The sequence below is a fragment of the Littorina saxatilis genome, unplaced genomic scaffold (genome assembly GCF_037325665.1).
Source record: "Littorina saxatilis isolate snail1 unplaced genomic scaffold, US_GU_Lsax_2.0 scaffold_1139, whole genome shotgun sequence".
NCBI classification, from domain to species: Eukaryota; Metazoa; Mollusca; class Gastropoda; order Littorinimorpha; family Littorinidae; genus Littorina; species Littorina saxatilis.
This window is the reverse complement of record NW_027128911.1, coordinates 30,001-36,559: the sequence shown is the minus strand read 5'-3', so window position 1 is coordinate 36,559 and position 6,559 is coordinate 30,001. Positions and strand designations below refer to the sequence as shown.

Here is a 6,559-nt window from a genome sequence, read left to right as displayed (position 1 = left end):
TCTCTCTCTCTCTCTCTCTCTCTCTCTCTCTCTCTCTCTCTCTCTCTCTCTCTCTCTCTCTCTCTCTCTCTCTCTCTTTCTCTCGCTCTCTTTTTCTCTCGCCCTCTCCTCCCCTTCTCTCTCTCTCCATCTCTCTCTATCTCTCGCGTGCTCTCTTCTTCTCTCTCCCCCCTCTCTCTCTCCCTCTCCCTGACACACGCAGCCAACCAGAATGTGACCGTGAGCTCTGTGAGGGAAAACCGATGACGAGCAACATCCGGTACAGCAGGACACTGACAAGGATGCTGCTCGAGAATGATCTTGCTATGTGTATTTTCATACCGTATATATAAATATAGACATGCACTGTAATTCGGACTCTAGTTCTCCAGCGGGGAAACTCACAAGTATAAAGAAAAGCGTAGCTCGCCTTTGAGCAACACACACATCAGCGGTGAGAATAGGCAGCATCTGATTTGAGGAACAACAGACTGCAGAGCTCTTTTGGTGTTGCACAGAATTGAAGGGACCGACACCTAACGCAACACGTGAACCGCAGTCATACGAGGAGCGCACGTTGTGAAAGAAAACAGCCCGAGCAGCGTTACAGGGAGCCTGGTGCAGTTGTCATCGTGACTGAAAGAGGTAAGCTGATCTCTGTCTCTGTTTCTTTGTCTCTGTCTCTCCGTTTCGGTGTGTGTCTCTGTGTCTAAGTGTCTGTCTATGTCTCTGTCTGTCTGTCTGTCTGTCTGTCTGTCTCTGTCTCTCTCTCTCTCTCTCCTTCTCTCTCTTTTAAAATATGAGTGTGTGAATATGCTTAACCGATACTTAGCAGCTTCACATATATCCCTACTACTGCATGTAGTTTTTCTCAAAACTGAGTAATTTCATTGCAAGTTGGTTGCATGGGGCAGTCTAGTGTGATCTACATGCACTTTATAATTATATTGGTTGCATGGGGCAGTCTAGTGTGATATACATACACTGTATATATATTGGTTGCATGGGGCAGTCTAGTGTGATATACATGCACTTTATATATTGGTTGCATGGGGCAGTCTAGTGTGATATACATGCACTTTATATAGTGGTTGCATGGGGCAGTCTAGTGTGATATACATGCACTTTATATATTGGTTGCATGGGGCAGTCTAGTGTGATATACATACACTTTATATATTGGTTGCATGGGGCAGTCTAGTGTGATATACGTATAGGTTACAACACGAGTGGTTTTTTATATGGCTTGTATTTCAGTCAAGACCCAGCGGATGAATATCATCGGGAGACACGAGCCTCTGGCGAGTGTCTCTCGATTGATATTCCCGCTGGGTCTTGACTGAAATACAAGCCATATAAAAAACCACGAGTGTTGTAATCTGTATATCCCATTCTACCATCAAACACAAAGTGTAGACTACTAGCGGCACTGTTGCGATCTGTGCAGGGTAAAACTGTTGCCAGCGAAACTTAGCCCTTTTGCAACCTCAAACTAAGTGACCGTCGCTGAAAAAATAAAACGAATGAGTGCATCGATAAGTACGCGGTAACACTACTTTCAGACCATTTAAAAGCTTTAAGTAAAGGTTCATAAGTTGCAAGAAAGTAATGAAGTCGAATAGAAATTAATTTAGTTGAAGCGCACAATTCTTTTGTTTTGCGTTTCAGGTCGGCAGAACGGGCAAAACGGGTTTGGGACCCATTTGGCTTACTCGATTCAGAATTGATTCCACGTTGTTTTTCTCGAACGTGTGTAATTAGGCTTATTGACAGAGAAGCAAATCTTAGGGAACAAATATGTAGGTTTAGATTTAACCATTTGCTCCCTATTTGAAATGTATCTACGTGTTTTGCGAGTGTGTTTGCATGGATGAACTTAAACTGGTATGGGTGAGAGGAAAACGCGACCGACACGTCTGTCACCGCCGATTGATTGCATTTTGAAGGAATATGACTGGATTACGGAAAAATATGTGGACTTACTGCAGAGCCAGGCAAAAGAGTAGACTTGCTCGCAAAACACGTGAAACAGCCGATGTTTGATAGCTGAAGGCGCACACCGGCAAAACACACTACCGACAGATTCTCAAAAGTCGTCTGCTAACGATGCAAGGGGAGGGTACTCGTGTTTTTGTTTTGGTTCGCTAGCATCTGGTTATCTTGTAAGTTGAATGTTCGTTTTTTTCGACCTGCATTGCTTTCATAATGAAAGAAACTTTTGCTTATTGCATCTCATACATCAGATCAGTTCTGAGATTCATTTTTGCGTGCAACTGATATGGTTTTCTGAGCCGTGCAATACGATTTTAGAACTTCATACAAATGTGTCACATTGTTCGGCGCGAGCGAGGTCAAAGGTCGGGAGGAAAGTAGTCCTTTGCCCAAATCGGAATCTGCACTATCATATATTTTTTGGAGTCCATGATGTATTTATTGAGCTATAAAAATACAACATATATACCCATACTGAAGTAACAGAGACAAAGAAGGGAGGTCATGGGATATATACACTTTATATACTGGTTGCATGGGGCAGTCTAGTGTGATATACATGCACTTTATATATTGGTTGCATGGGGCAGTCTAGTGTGATATACATACACTTTATATATTGGTTGCATGGGGCAGTCTAGTGTGATATACATACACTTTATATATTGGTTGCATGGGGCAGTCTAGTGTGATATACATGCACTTTATATATTGGTTGCATGGGGCTGTCTAGTGTGATATACATGCACTTTATATATTGGTTGCATGGGGCTGTCTAGTGTGATATACATGCACTTTATATATTGGTTGCATGGGGCTGTCTAGTGTGATATACATGCAACTTGTATACTGGTTGCATGGGGCAGTCTAGTGTGATATACATGCACTTTATATATTGGTTGCATTGGGCCTACCCGAGTTTCTGACAGTGATTTGTTTAATATTCACACAATTTGTATTTTATACAGGGTAACCCCCCAAAATGCCACCCAAAAATTCTAATAACATGTACATCTGTTGCCCGAATTACTTTATGTGTGTGTACAATAATGTATAATTGTCTGGTGTTGGTTAGAACATAAGTATAGGTTTGTATGTACACCAATGTATAATTGTCTGGTGTTGGTTAGAACATAAGTATAGGTTTGTATGTACACCAATGTATAATTGTCTGGTGTTGGTTAGAACATATAAAGTATAGGTTTGTGTGTACAATAATGTATAATTGTCTGGTGTTGGTTAGAACATAAGTATAGGTTTGTATGTACACCAATGTATAATTGTCTGGTGTTGGTTAGAACATATAAAGTATAGGTTTGTGTGTACAATAATGTATAATTGTCTGGTGTTGGTTAGAACATAAGTATAGGTTTAAAACAGGGGTTGGAGAAGATGTAAAAATAGACGATTTTTGTTTGTGGGATAATTGCAAAGTGTTGTATAAGGGGCAAACTTTATTTTTACGTGAATGGATTATTGGTGATAATTATTTGTTTTGTAAAGGATATTTTGGTAAATGGACATATGATATCGTTCCACACTGCGAGAGAGTCTGCTTGTACCGTAAAATCCCTAGCATAAGCCCACCATTTAGCAAACGCCCACCCCCCACTTTGGGCCAAAAGTTGTGCACAGGGGTAACTACCTAGCAAACGCCCACCCTGCTTTTTTCAAAGAGACTATAGGCTCACTTTCACTAGGACTTGTGCAGACTGTTCTAAAAGTCATCTTTTTCACCTTCTTTACCTTTTCGTGTTTCTTTCCTTTTTGTCTTTGTCCCCTCTCCTCACTCCCACCCATCCCCGACAAAGTGAATTAAAATTACGTCATGCTTTTCCACTGACGTCTTTTGTCTGTCAGTGACGTACCGGTACTTTGACGGGCTTCCTGGTGGCCTGAAGTTTGTTCTTGAATCTCTGTGCCATTTTTGCAAAATGCCGAAGCGACAGTCTTTCTATGTCTGTCTGTCTGTCTGTCTGTCTGTCTGTCTCCCCTCTATCTCCCCTCTCACTCTCTCTGTCGCTCTGTCTGTCTGTCTGTCTGTCTCTCTCTCTCTCTCTCTCTCTCTCTCACACCTCTCTCTCTCTCTCTCTCTCTCTCTCTCTCTCTCTCTCTCTCTCTCTCTCTCTCTCTCTCTCTCTCTCTCATGATTGTCCTCGTTGGCCTTCTTTACCTCAAAGTCCCTTTTTTTCTTTTTTTCTTCACTTCTACTCACACGATCTAACTTACATGCTCTCGGGGTTTGTATTCACTCAATTACACGGTTGAGCACAAAACTTACTTTGTGCAAAGGGGTCTATCCCTAGCAAACGCCCACCCCCCAATTTTGCCCTAAATCTGTGCACAGGGGGGGTGGGCTTATGCTAGGGATTCTACGGTAATTAGATCCGGCATGGTGCTCGCCGCGGTGCAGTCCGGACCATGGCACCCTGAAAGATAAACGCGGTCTCATATTTCACACTCTTTCTTTTGCGCCTGCCGGCTCTGCGCTCGAGGACATGAGATGTATAATTTGAGCAGAAACTTTTCGAATTTCCCAACTTCAACGTTTATAATTATGGTAAAAGTGTACATATATTTGTTATTGTTTTTCTCGACTTGAGATGTTACATTTTGTGAAGTGTTTTCATCGGAGGTAGAAGAGGAGGCAGGTTGGCGTCACACGGGCGATTCAATTGTGAGATTTATTCCCGCGATCCGATCGGGAGCCGACGATCGCAGATCAAATCGTAGGCCATGAACGATTGACGAACGATTGACGAACGATAACTCCACGCGAGCGGGGCGGAAGTGAAGTATCACGGTGAACACGGCAAATGCGCTGCGCGAGATCAGACGCTAATGTTCGAACATCGTTCTACCTTTCTGAGAAATACCTTTCAGCGTTATGTCTTTGCTCAATGACAAACCTCATACTATGGAGTGGATCCCCGAATTCGGTGTTTTTTCTCCGAAAGAGCACAACAGTCACGGCATTTGGCATACACTCTTGCCCCTTTCTTTCACAGGTCACGAGTCAGCTGAAGTTGATGTACTCTAAACATGTGTGGGTGTCATTTGTGTGGGTGTCATTTTTGTGGGTGTCATTTTTGTGGGTGTCATTTTTGGGGGTGTCATTTTTGTGGGTGTCATTTTTTGGGGTGTCATTTTTGTGGGTGTCATTTTTGTGGGTGTCATTTTTGTGGGGTGTCATTTTTGTGGGTGTCATTTTTGTGGGTGTCATTTTTGGGGGTGTCATTTTTGTGGGTGTCATTTTTGTGGGTGTCATTTTTGGGGGTGTCATTTTTGTGGGTGTCATTTTTGGGGGTGTCATTTTTGTGGGTGTCATTCAGTTTTGGGGGGTCGCCCTGTATGATATGTTTTTTTTTCTTCATATGAATATCGTCCTTTATGTCTCGTTCTCTGTCTGTCTGTCTGTTTAACCTTATGTATCTCACTCTCTCCGTTTCTGTCTTCTGACTGCATTTAGCTGTTAAATTCTCTGCCTATATAGCTATTCTGATGAACACGTGGGGGAATTCGGGGGCTGTGATTGGATGATCTCTCCAGATCATCAATGCATATTGCTGCCGAAGTCGGCCATTTTACTCAATATCCAAAAGCATATTGAGAAAAATGGCCGACGCATGGTTCCGGTTTACCCATCTGTCCCACGCGGCGATGTTTCTATCGACAACAGCATACACTGACAACTTAAAAAGCTGTTTCAACAACTGTGTTGTGAAATCGAATGCACTTGGAGTCAGTTTTTCTTCCAAAGTCAGAAGGCGTGTAGCGGTGTGCATGTCTGCGCGAACATGATGCGCGTAAGAAGTTTGTCTGCTATCAAAACCTGAGATCAACGCATCGACGCAAAAACTGTCATTTTGTAAGTTTGGAACAACTAATCAAGGTCATAACAGCTATATAATCGCTATTATGTTTTCAGCGTAGCAATAGGGTCCGATATTTAGACTCGACTCGTCGCATTATACTTGTCTCGTCTAAATATCGGACCCTATTGCTACGCTGAAAACACAATAGCTGGTAATCTATCTCTTGCTCTGTCTCTGTGTCAATTTCTCTATATCAGTGTCACTTTCTGGCCTGCCCCCTCTCCCCCCCCCCTCCCCCCCGCTCCCCCCGCCTTGAATCTATCTAAGCTATTTGTGTATATTATCTGTCTGGCATGGCTTTGTCAAACCTTCTTCACAACTTCGCATCCTAATTAGTTCACTGTATCGTCCGTTATTTCCGGTTGTACTACTCTTTCTCTCTCTCTCTGTCTCTCTCTCTGTCTCTCTTTCTCTTTCTCTCTCTCTTTCTCTTTCTCTCTCTTTCTCTCTCTCTGTCTTCCCCCCCTCTCTGTCTGTCTGTCTGTCTGTCTCTCTCACTCCGTCTCTCTATATATTTTTCTTTATCTCCCTCTCTCTGTCTGTCTCTCTGTCTGTCTCTCTCTCCCCCTGTCTCTCTCTCTCCCCATGTCTCTCTCTCTCTATCTCTCTGTCTCTGTCACGCTCTCTCTCTCCCTCTCTCTCTCTCTCTCTGTCTGTCTGTCTCTTTCTCTCTCCTCCTCTCTCTCTATGTCTCTCTCTCTCTGTCTCTATCT

At 43.0% G+C, this 6,559-nt stretch overlaps 1 protein-coding gene across 3 annotated transcripts in view; it reads left to right on the top strand.

The window, feature by feature from the left end:
• The first annotated feature begins 342 nt into the window (after nt 1–342).
• The window catches only part of LOC138957226 (uncharacterized), a 36,108-nt gene continuing 29,891 nt past the window's right edge, over nt 343–6,559 (top strand). For 2 of the 3 annotated variants that reach the window (XM_070328376.1, XM_070328374.1), the window contains exon 1: nt 344–624. The gene's annotated coding sequence lies outside the window, so the exon portion shown is untranslated. Of the gene's footprint in view, nt 625–6,559 lie in introns of all 3 variants that reach the window. The other variant, XM_070328375.1, reaches the window with a different exon arrangement.